The sequence below is a fragment of the Bos grunniens genome, chromosome 21 (assembly GCF_055505025.1).
Source record: "Bos grunniens cultivar Pamir isolate PY7600 chromosome 21, Bosgru_T2T1.0, whole genome shotgun sequence".
In the NCBI taxonomy this organism is placed as follows: Eukaryota; Metazoa; Chordata; class Mammalia; order Artiodactyla; family Bovidae; genus Bos; species Bos grunniens.
Genome location: NC_141185.1, coordinates 50,416,335 through 50,428,924, shown reverse-complemented (window position 1 = coordinate 50,428,924; position 12,590 = coordinate 50,416,335).

Here is a 12,590-nt window from a genome sequence, read left to right as displayed (position 1 = left end):
GCAAATAGAAGGGGAAGTATGGAAGTAGTGACAGATTTCCTCTTCTTGGGCTCTAAGATCACTGTGGATGGTGACTGCAGTCATGAAACCAGAAGATGATTGCTTCTTGGCAGGAAAGCTATGACAGACCTAGGGAGTGTATTGAAAAGCAGAGACATTACTCTGCTGACAAATGTCCATATAGTCAAGGCTGTGGTCTCCCCATTGGTCATGTGTGGTTGTGAGAGCGGGGCCACAAAGAAGGCAGAGCACCAGCGAATTGACGCCTTCAAACTGTGGCGCTGGAGAAGACTCCTGAAGGTCCCCTGGACATCAAGGACATCACACCAGTCAATCTTAAGGGAAAACAACCCTGAATACTCATTGGAAGGACTGATGCTGAAGCTCCAGGATTCTGGTCATCTGATGCAAACAATCAGCTCGCTGGAAAAGTCCCCGATGCTGGGAAAGATTGAGAGCGGAAGGATAAGAGGGTGTCAGAGGATGAGAAGGCTGGACGGCGTCACCAAGGTGATGGGCATGAACTTGGGCAAACTCCAGGAGATGCTCAGGGCCAGAGATGCCTGGCGGGCTGCAGTCCATGGGGTCTCAAAGAGTCGGACATGACTGGCCAACTGAACAACAATGACAATGATAATCCAGAAGGATCATCTTTACTTCCCTTCTTCCTTTCAAATATACACAGAAACCTGTATCTCTAACCTATACAAAGAAACCTCCCTCTGTAATAGGTAATTCACAAGGATTAGCTCCTCCCTTCCTGTCTTTCACAAACCCACAAAAAAATCTGTATATCTAATAGATAATCCAGGACATGATTTTCAGCAAAGGGAACTTGGACCAACTTTCTGCAATAAATTTTATGGCAAAAGAATCCCCCAAAGAAGTGATAGGCTATATGTATGTGTCATAGTTGAATCAGGCGGCTGTACACTAACAGAAGCATAAAAATGGAGATTAAAGAAAAGTAAAAGAAGGAAAAGGAATGCCCATTTGTTCCCTCCAACCTCCCTGACTTGGGCTGCGATCCCTTCCCTGGACCCTGAGCAGGCGTGGGTGCCCGTGCTGGACTGGATGGGGCAGAGACCACGGGTAGGGTGCTGGTAATAGAGCCCCCCCGCCCCCAAACCTGTACTATCTGGTTTGCTTGGCTGGGAACAGAGTCCCAGGGCACCTAAAGGATGGTGGCCCAACCCTCTGACGTCCAGGACCTTGGAAAATCACCTAACTCTAGGTCTCCTGGTGCTCTGGTGCCCAACGCAAGCCATCTTCTGAGAGTGGAGCCTCCTAGGCCCCTCGGCAGGGTGTGTGGTCCAGGTTGGGAGGAGTCTAGAGGGGAGGGGTAAAGATTTAGGGGGAAGAAGTACTCAGACCATGCCCTTGAGTGTTTCCTCAGGCACTTTCCACTATAATTCACAGCCCAGGAAGCTGATTTTCCTTAAGGACCTCCTTGCAAGGGGAACAAGAGTTGGGCAGGCAGAATTGCTATTGCCCTGTGGACATTTCCTGTAACTACAACTTGACCAGCAGTGCCCACTTGCACCTCCAATTCGCAAGGCCTGGGGGGCTGTTAAGGACAACCTGCCCTCAGGAAAGATCTTGGGCAGGTGGTGCAGAGATATATTCCAAACAGAGTTGACATTTAAAAGCCAATTCTGACAGGTAAGGATCCTAAATTCTTTATGGAAAAAAAACCCAAACAGCCACAGCACATGATGATCAGCATCCTTAAATATTATAGGGGAAATGACAATCAAAACAGCAAGAAATCAAATCCCACCTGCCCTAATGGCCATCATCACAGGTGTGTAAACAGTAAATGCAGGAGAAAGCCGGGGGATGTTTGAACTCCACTACATGGTTGGTGAGAATGGACATTGCCAACATCCCTTAGAAAAGACAATTTTCTCATGCCAAAAAACCCCCAAAAAACCTTTCCGACAAGCTAAGCCTACTATCTGGCATCTTCACCTGGGTCAGTGTGCAGAGAAAACCATCATTAAAAAAAGATTCATGCACCCCAGCGTTCACTGCTGCAGTGCTTACAATAGTCAAGACACAGAACCACAAAATGTCCTGACAGATTAAAGCTTAAGGAAAATGTCATACATAAATACAATGGACTATTACTCAGTCATGAAAAAGCAGCACTGAAAATATGAAACTATGCTCCAGGTTGCCACAGGAATGGAGCCTGGATGATCATACACTAAATTTAATCAGCCAGACAGAGGGAAAAAATAGCATATGATGTTCCTTTGAGGCAAATAAAAAAAGAGATACTAAGGAACTAATTTACAACACAGAAAGAGACTAGGAAAATTCAAACATAAAAGAAATTTCCCAAAAAAAGGAACAATAAAGGCCAGTGAAACATTTGGAAATCAGCACTACCATATACAGAGGAATTTGTATCTCTTACATACACATAGAAATTTGTATCTGCATGACATACACACAAAAACCTGAATCTGTAATAGATGATTCACAAGGATTATCTCCTTCCTCCTTCCTTTCATATATGTGTGTGTGTGTGTGTCTATATATATATATATATATATATATATATATAATCTCTATCTCTAATAGATACTATGGTCTTCCCTGGTGACATAAGGGGTAAATAATATGAAGGCAATGATGGAGACCTGGATTTAATGCCTGGGGCCAAAATATCCCCCAAAGAAGGGGATGGCTACCTACTCCAGTATTTGTGCCTGGAGAATTCCATGGAGAGAGGAACATAGTGGGTTACAGTCCTTGGTGTCGCATACACTCAGAATAGATACACCAGAAGGACATAATATTCAGCCCAGGGAGGTTACTTGACCTTGTTCAATCATCTCTATGGCAAAGACTTGAAGGACAGAGATGCTGTGTGTAAATGTCATAACTGAAACCGGAGCCTGTTCACTGACAACAAGCACAACACTGCAAATCAAACGTAGGCCAACGTAGCATCTGCGTGAGATTAACCAAAAGAAAAGAGCAATGTCTTTTATTCCCTCCGATCTCCCTGACTTGGGCTGCTTTCCAGCCCGTGGAACCTGAGCAGGCTTGGTTCCCATGAGTGGGTAGAGAGGGGTCCAGACAGTCGGGCCGGGTGCCCTTCACTGAGCCTCCTCTTCAACATGTACCATCTGGCTTGCCCTGGCCGGGACCATAGCCCCTACTGCATCCAAGGGATGGTGGACTGACCCTCTGGCCACGAGGACCTTGGAAAAGTCACCTTCCTCCAGGTCCGCTGGTGCTGGGGTCCCCAGCTGAAGCCTCCTTCTGAGAGTGCAGGCTCCTAGGCACCTCAGCAGGGAGCGGTGGCCCAGAATGGGATGAATCTGAAAGGAAGGGGTGAAGCCTTAAGGGGAAGAAGCAGTGAGACTCAAGGCCTTGGGTGTTTGCCCAGGCACCTTTCACTCTATTTCACAGCCCTGGAAGGCAACTTTCCCAAAGGCTCAGTTTGCCTGAAGAACCAGAGTTGGCAAGAAACAGTGCTGCCGCCCTGTGCACATTTCCTGTAACTACAACTTAAACACCTTGCTTTCTGCACCTCCATTCACAAGGCCTGTGGGGCTGGAATGACAGCTGCCCTCGGGAAAGGTCCTGGGGTGGGTATTGCAGAAATAAATTCCAAACACAACTGACTTTCAAGATGCCAGTTGCAACATGTACATTTTCTTCACACAATTTAAGGAAGAAAATAAAGAAAAAACAATCCCCAAATGGCTACAGGACAAGATACTCAGCATCCCTAATTATTACAGGAGGAAAGTCAATGAAAATAGCCAGAAATCTAATCACACTAATCCACAAACAATAAATGCAGTACAGAGCCGGCAAGACAAGTAACACCTCCCTCTCTGACCCAGCACAATCAGTGGGATGGACATTGGCAATAGCCACTGAAAGGAGAGTTTCCACGTGCCAGAAAAAAAACACTTTCCAAGTAGCTAAGCTTAGGATCTGACATATGCACACCTGGGCCAAGAAACTGTCATTCCAAAAGACACATGCACCCCACGTTCACTGCAGCACTACTCACAGTAGCTGAGACACAGACCCGAGAAAATGTCCAATGGCAGATGAAAGCCTAAAGAAAATGCGGGGCACATATACAATGGACTGTCACTCAGCTATGAGGAGGCACCACTGAAACTACTAAACTCTGTCGTCAGTCACTAGAAGGATGGACCTCGGAGGATCACACACTAAGTGACGTCAGCCAGAGAAGACAAAAGACTATGATACCCCTACAGGGAAAGTTTTTAAATACATGAAGAAACTCATTGAAAACTCAAAAAAAATCCCTGAGAATACAAACACAAACAACCAATCCCCAAAAAGTAACAATAAAGGGATATGGATAAATTCAGCGGTCATGACTAAAAAAACACATGAATCTCTATCTGTAATAGGTAATCAAGAAGGATTATATTTTTCCTTTCTTTCTTCCTTCCAAATATATTCAGAAATCTATCTCTAACATATACACAGAAAACTAAATCTGTAATAGATAATTTACAAGGACTATCTCCTCCCTTCCTTACTTTCACAAATACAAAATATCTGTAATAATAGATATCCTGAAGAACATGATTTTCAGCAGATGGAACTTTCCTCAGCCTTCTGCAATAATCTTTATGGCAAAAGGATCCTCAAAACGAGAGTTACGCTGTCTGTTTATGTCATAGTTGAATCAGATGGCTGTCCACCGACAAGAGGCACAAAATTGGAGATTAAAGAAAAGTCAAAGAAAAGGAATCCCATTTTGTTCCCTCCGACCCCCTGACTTGAGTTCCTATCCCATCCCTGGAGTCTGAGCAGGCTTGGGTCCCACTGCTGGAATGCATGGGGGCAGAGACAGCTGGGCAGGGCACCCTTAACCAAGCCCCCACTTAACCTGTACTGTCGGGTTTGCTTGGCTGTGAACAAATTCTCCAGTGCACCCAAAATATCGTGCCCCAACTCTCTGACCACTCTCTCTGGTGGATATTGCACATATAAATTACTAACAGCCGACTTTCAAGAAGCCAATTGCAACTGGTAAATTTTCCTAACACCCTTTAATGAAAAAAAAAAAAGAAATAAAAACTATCCCAAATGGCAACCAGACAAGATGTTCAGCACCCCTAATTACTGCAGGAAGAATGACAGAATGACAACAAATGTCACCCTACACCAGTCAGAGTGGCCATCCACCCAAGTCTACAGGAAATAAATGTAGAAGAGAGCCAGGAGGTGAGGGAACCCCTTACATGGTCGATGGGAATGCACACTGGCAACAGTCACTAGAAAAGACAGTCTCTGCATGCCAGAAATTAAAGTTTCAAGATAGTTAAGCCTAGGTCTGACATTCCCACACCTGGGCTATGTCCTGAGAAAACCATCATTCACAAGACACATGCACCCCAACATTCTCCGCAGCACTGCTTACCACAGACAAGACACAGAAACACAAAATTTCCACCCACAGCTCAAAGCTTAAACAAGATGTGCTACGTACTTACCATGGACTATCACTCAGCCATAAAAAAGTGCCACTGAAATTGTGATATTATGTCCAGGGCTCCACAAGGGTGGACCCTGAAGGACCATACACTAAGTGAAATCAGCCAGACAAAACAGCAGAGGAAGAACCTTCCAGGCCACATAAAAAGAGATAAAAAGAAACCAATTTACAACACAAAAGGAGCCTCTGAGAATTCAAACACAAATAAAGGGTTAATAAAAGGCCAGGATGAATTCAGAGGAGGTTGGCACTAACACATACACCAAATTCTTTATCTGTAATAGTTAATCTACGTGCATTATCTCCTTCCCTCATTTGTTCCTTCACATTCATGCAAAAAACAAACAAAAACTGTATCTCTAATAGATACTGCACAAGGATCTGAAGTTCAGCACAAGAACCTCCCCCTACCTTCTGCAATAACCTCTATGGAAAAAAAATCCAAGAAAGCACAGATATGCTGTGTGTATACATCATAACTGAAAAACGCGGCTGTACATGGATGACAAGCACAAAACCGCAAATCAACTATATTCTAACACGGCAAAGACACGAGATTACAGAAAAGAAAATAAAAGCAGTATGTATTTCATTTCCCTTTTCCCTCCCTGACTTGGGCTCCTATCGCATCCCTGGAGCCTGAGGAGGCTTGGTTCCTATGACTGGGCTGGGAGGGTCGAACACTAGGAAGAGTGCTCCTAATTTAAACCCCTATGACGCTTGTATTTTGTGGTTTCCTCTGGCTGGTTCCTAACGCCCTAGGGCATCCAAAGGATTGTGGCAGGACCCTCTGACCTCGAAGACCTTGAAAAAGTCTCCTAATCTCCAGTTCCCTGGTGCTGGGGTCCCAGGAGGGAGTGCAGCCTTCTGGGCCCCTCACCAGGGACAGGTCCGCAAGGTAGGCATGAGGGTAGTGGGCTGGGGAGAAGCTTCAGGAGGAAGAATAGTGAGACACAAGCCCTTGGGTGTTTGCTCAGGCACATTCCACTCTAAGTCACAGCCCCCAAAGTCCACTTTCCCTCAGGCTCTGACTGCAGGTGGAACCAGAGTTGTCATGAAGTGCTGCCGCCTTGTGGACATTTCCTGTAACAACAACTTGCCCACCAGCGCTTACCTGTACCTCCAATTCAAAAGCCCTGTGGGGTGGTTAATGACAGCTGCCCTCAGGAAAGGCCCTGGGGTGGCTATTGTGGAAATAAATTCCAAACATAACGGACTCAAGAAGTCAATTGCGATGGGTAAATTTCCTCAAATCCTTTGTGGGGGAAAAAAAAAAGAAAAAATGGCCACAGGACAAACCATTCAGCATCTAATTATTACAGGAGGAAAGACTATCAAAATGATGACAAGAAATCAAATCCCACCAGTCAGAATGGACACCCTCAAAGGCCGACAAAGAGCAAATGTGGGAGACAGCCAGTTAATGATTGAACCCCACTACACGGTTGGTGGGAATGGACGTCGCCAACAGCCCCTAGAAAAGGCAGCCTCCGCATGCCAGAAGATAAACTTCTCAAGAGAGCTAAGCCTCGTGTCTGACATCCACACCTGGGCCTATAGCCCCAGAAATCCATCATTCAAAAAGACACATGCACCCCAACATTCACTGCTGTACTACTTATAATAGCCAAGACACAGAATGACAAAATCCTGTAACAGATTAAAGCTTAAAGACAATGTGGTAAATACATTGGACTATTAGTAAGCCATGAAAAGCAGCACTGCAGTGATGAAATTAGGCCACAGTTTGCCACAATGATGGAGGCTGGAGAATCAAACACTAAGTGGAAGAAAATAGAAAATAGAGGAAGGAAATATAATATGATGTTCCTTCTAGACAAAAATAAATAAAGAAACTAATATACAATACAGAGACAGAGACTCTGAAAATTCAAACACAAACAGGAATTCCAAAGAAAAGAAACCATAAAGGGCCAGGGATGAATTAGGAATTCAGGACTACATATACATAGAAACGGTATCTGAATAGATAATTCACAAGGACTACCTCCTTTCTTCCCTGCCCTCCTTCCTTATTCCTTCATTCCTTATTCCTTCCTTCCACATATACACAGAAATCTGTATGTCTAACAGGTACACACAAATCCATATGTCTAACATATACACATAAATCTGTACTCATAATAGATAATTCAAAGGATTATCTCCTTCCTTCCACATACGTAAATATCTGTATCTCTAATAGATACTGTGGGCTTCCCTGGTGGCTCAAAGTATAAATAATATGAAAGCAATGAGGGAGACCTGGGTTCAACCCTGGGTCAAAACATCCCCAGGAGAAGGGAATGGCCCCCCACTCTGTATTTGTGCCTGGGAAATCATGGAAAGAGGAGCCTGTTGGGCTTCAGCCCTTGGGGTCACATAGAGTCAAAATAGATGCTCCAGAAGGACAGAATGTTCAGCATAGGGAGCTTACTCTCCTTGTTCAATAACGTCTATGACAAAGAAGTGAAAAAGGAACAGATATGCTGTATGTACACGTCATAACTGAATCAGGAGCCTGTACACTGACAGCAAGCACAGCACTGCAAATCAAATACAGGTCAGCATTTCATCAGCATGATATTAAAGAAAAGAGTAATGCCTTTTTTATTCGCTCTGGTCTCCCTGATGTGGGCCGCTTGCTGTACCTGGAACCTGACCAGGCTTGAGTCCCATGACTGGGCAGGAGAGGGGCTGAGACAGTTAGGGTGAGTGCCCTTAACTGAGCCTGCTCCTAAGCCGGTAGCATCCGGTTTGCTCTGGCTGGGACCATAGACCCTAGTGCACCCAAAGGATGGTGGCTTGACCCTCTGGCCACAAGGACCTTGGAAAAGTCACCTTCCTCCAGGTTTCCTGGTGCTGGGGTCCCCAGCTGAAGCCTCCTTCCTGAGAGTGCAGCCTCCTAGGCACCTCAGCAGGGAGCAGTGCCCCAGAATGGGAGGAGTCTCCAGGGGAGGGGTGAAGCCTTAAGGGGAAGAAGGGAGACCCTGGCACATTCCTCTCTAATTCACAGCCCTGGAAGCCAACTTTCCCAAAGGCTCAGTTTGCCTGAGGAGAAGGCAATGGCAACCCACTCCAGTACTCTTGCCTGGAAAATCCCATGGACAGAGGAGCCTGGTAGGCTGCAGTCCATTGGGTCACGAAGCGTCGGACACGACTGAGCGACTTCACTTTCACTTTTCACTTTCATGCATTGGAGAAGGAAATGGCAACCCACTCCAGTGTTCTTGCCTGGAGAATCCCAGGGACGGTGGAGCCTGGTGGGCTGCTGTCTATGGGGTCGCACAGAGTCGGACACGACTGAAGCGACTTAGCAGCAGCAGCAGCAGCAGGCAAGAAATAGTGCTGCCGCCTTATGGACATTTTCTGTAATAACACCATGAAGAGCTGTGCTGCTGGACATTTAATATTCACAAGGATCCAGGAGCTCCAAAAAATTAAATACATGCCCTAGAGAAATGTTTTATGGGTGGCCATGGAAAAATAATTCAAAATAAGGCAGGCATTAAAGAAGCCAATTTCAAGATATAAGTTTAACTCACACCCTTTTCAAAAAAATCACATGAAATGATGTCAACATTGTTAAATATTAGAGAAATGCAAATCTGAACTACAGCAAGGCATCACATCACACTGGTCAGAATGGCCATTGCCAAACACTCCACAAACAATAAGTGCTGGAGAGGCTGTGCAGACAGGGGAACACTCCTCCACTGATGCTTGGGATGGAAATTGGTAACAGCCACTGTGGAGGACGCAGTGAGGGTTCCTTCAGACATGAAAATGAGAAAGAAGTTAGAAAAATTCCTAACACCGTACACAAAATAAATATGGTGTAAATATCTACAGGCAATGATGGATACTATGAAATTCTTGAGAAAAATATAAACAGGACATGATTTGACATAAAATGCAGGAAGTCTGCTGTGGATCTACCTCTCAGAACAATGAAAAATAAACCACAGATCAGAAAATGGGATTTCATTAACCTTAAAACCATTTGCCTACCAAAGGAAACCCTAAACAAGAGACAAGCACAACCCTCAGAATGGGAAGAAAGATTTGCAAACCAAGACACCCACAAGGAATTCATCTCCAAAACATACAAACAGCTCATGCAACTCAATATCAAAAATAAATACAACCCAAGAATAAAATGGGCCAAAGATTGAAGATGATATTTCTCAGAGGAAGGCCTGCAGATTGCACTTGGGCACATGAAAAGATGCTCAGCATCACTAATTATAGAAAGACTCAAAGTCCAATAAGCTAAGCACTCACATTGGTCAGAATGGCCATTTCAAAACATCTTAAAGAATAAATGCTAGAAAAAAAATGCTAGGACTTACCTGGTGGTGCCATGGTTAAGAATCGCCTGCAAATGCAGGAGACAGAAGCCCGGTGCTCTGGAGCCCACATTCTGCAGCCAGAGGGCACCTCAAGGAGAAGCTGCACAGTGAAGCTAGAGAGTAGCCCCGCTCGCTGCAGACAGAGGAAGCCTGCGCTCAGCAACTAAGGCCCAGTGCAACCAGAAGAATGAATAAATAAAATTATTTTATAAGAATAAATGCCAGAGAGGGTGTGGAGACAAGGGAACCCTCCTGCACTGTTGATCGTAATGTACATAGGTTCATCCGGTAGGGAGAACACATGGAGGTTCATTTAAAAAATAACAGAAGTACTTCAGGACCCAGCAAGCCCATGTCTGGGCATAAATCTGGAGAAATTCAAAAATTTAAAAGCCAAGGGAACGCCTGCAGTCTCGGCCCCACAAGGTACAACAGCCAAGTCTGGGAAGCAAGCTAATTGATGAAATTACAGATGAATGGATACACGGTGGGGTCCATATACCCAAAGCAATATTTCTCAACCATAAAGAAGTAGGAAATAATTCCAAGGCCAGCCACAGAAAAGAAAATCAAGATGATCATTCCAGGTGAAGTAAAGGAGACAGGGACAGACAAGTATCGTATGATGTCACTTCTAGGTAATCAAAACATGGATGCAAATGAACTTCTTTACAAAAGAGAAGCAGATTAACATACTTAGAAAAGAAACTTAGGGTTACCAAGAAAGAAATGTGGAGGGGGGACGAGGGGAATTAGCTGGTTCAGGTCAATATATACACCTCAAAACAGGTGCTGTTGTTGTTCAGTCGCTCAGTCGTGTCCAGCTCTGTTGCGACCCCATGGACTGTGTAGCCCACCAGGCTCCTCTGCCCATGGGAGTCTCCAGGCAAGAATACTGGAGTGGGGTGCCATTTCCTCCACCAGGGGATCTTCCTGACCCAGGGAGCGAACCCGTGTCTCCTGCATTGAAACTGACTCACTGTACAGAGGACTAAGTCAGCAGTGCAGAGAGGGAGGTGGGAGGGGCAAGATAGGGGTAGGGGAATAAGAGACACACACTGCTATCCGTAAAAGAAATAAGCTACTACAGCAGAGTGAAATACAGTCATTATTTTGTGATTCCTTTAAATAGAGTATATTCCATAAAAATATTGAATCACTATGTTGCACACCCAAAACAAACATAGGAATGTAAATCAACTGTACTTCAGTTAAAAAATACAGTTGATGGCTAGCTACAAACACAAAAAATAATCAACAAAAAAAGTTAGCAAAATAAAACTGGGTATTTTTTTAAAATAGGAGATTCTATCAAGAAATTAATTTTGATGAGATTTTAAATAATCATATAAAGTAGTTTTAGTCTTTTAAAATTTGCTTCACAAATCATTCAGGTCAAGCCAATTAATCTAACTACAAAATAAATATGGTTTTTTGAAAGTTATGTTGCTTTTGTCAGTGTTCTCTGAAAAAATACTTTATTTAATGTTATTTTTGATGCACTTGCTCCTTGTGAGAAAAGCTATGACCAACCTAGACAGCGTTTTGAAAAACAGACAATCACTTTGCTGACAAAAATCTCTATAGTCAAAGCTATGGTATTTCTGGGTGAAGGCAATGGCACCCCACTCCAGTACTCTTGCCTGGAAAAATCCCATGGACAGAGGAGCCTGGTAGGCTTCAGTCTATGGGGTCGCTAAGAGTTGAACATGACTGAGCAACTTCACTTTCACTTTTTACTTTCATGCATTGGAGAAGGAAATGGCAACCCACTCGTGTTCTTGCTTGGAGAATCCCAGGGACAGGGGAGCCTGGTGGGCTGCCGTCTATGGGGTCGCACAGAGTCGGACACGACTGAAGCGACTTAGCAGCAGCAGCAGCATGGTATTTCTAATAGTCACGTACAGATGTTACAGTTGGACCATAAAGGCTGAGCGCTGAAGAACTGATGCTTTTGAACTGTGTTGCTGGAGAAGACTCTTGAGAGTCCCTTGGACTGCAAGGAGATCCAACCAGTCCATCCTAAGAGAAATCAGTTCTGAATATTCATTGGAAGGACTGATGCTAAAGCTGAAGCTCTGATATTTTGGCCACCTGATGTGAAGAACTGACTCGTTGAAAAAGACCTTGATGCTGGGAAAGATAGAAAGCAAAAGGAAAAGAGAGAGGCAGAAGATGAGATGGTTAGACAGCATCACTGATTCAATGGACATGAATTTGAGGAAACTCCAGAAGATAGTGAAGGACAGGGAAGCTAGTGTGCTGCAGACTGTAGGGGCAAAATGAGTCAGACAAAACTTATCAACTAAACAGCAGCAATATGTACACAGAAAGCTGTACCAGTAATTTTAATATATCTTATCTTATATAAGCTTATCTCCTTCCTTCCACATATACAAAAAAAAATCTGTATTTCTAACAGATACTCCACAAAGACCTAATGTTCAGCACGGGTTCAACCTTCTGCAATAAGCTCTTAAGCAAAAGAATTTAAAAAAGAAGAGATACGCTGCATGTATATGTCATAACTGAATCAGGCGGAAATCGACTATACTCCAGCACAGCATAGACATGAGGTTAAAGAAACGGAATAAAAAAGTAATGCCTAGTTTATTCCCTCCAACTTCCCTGACTTTGGCTGCTACCCCATCCCTGGAGCCTGGGCAGACTTGGGTCTCTTGTCTGGACTGGGGTGGGGTCCAGGCGGCTGGGTCGAGACAACCCAAACTTTA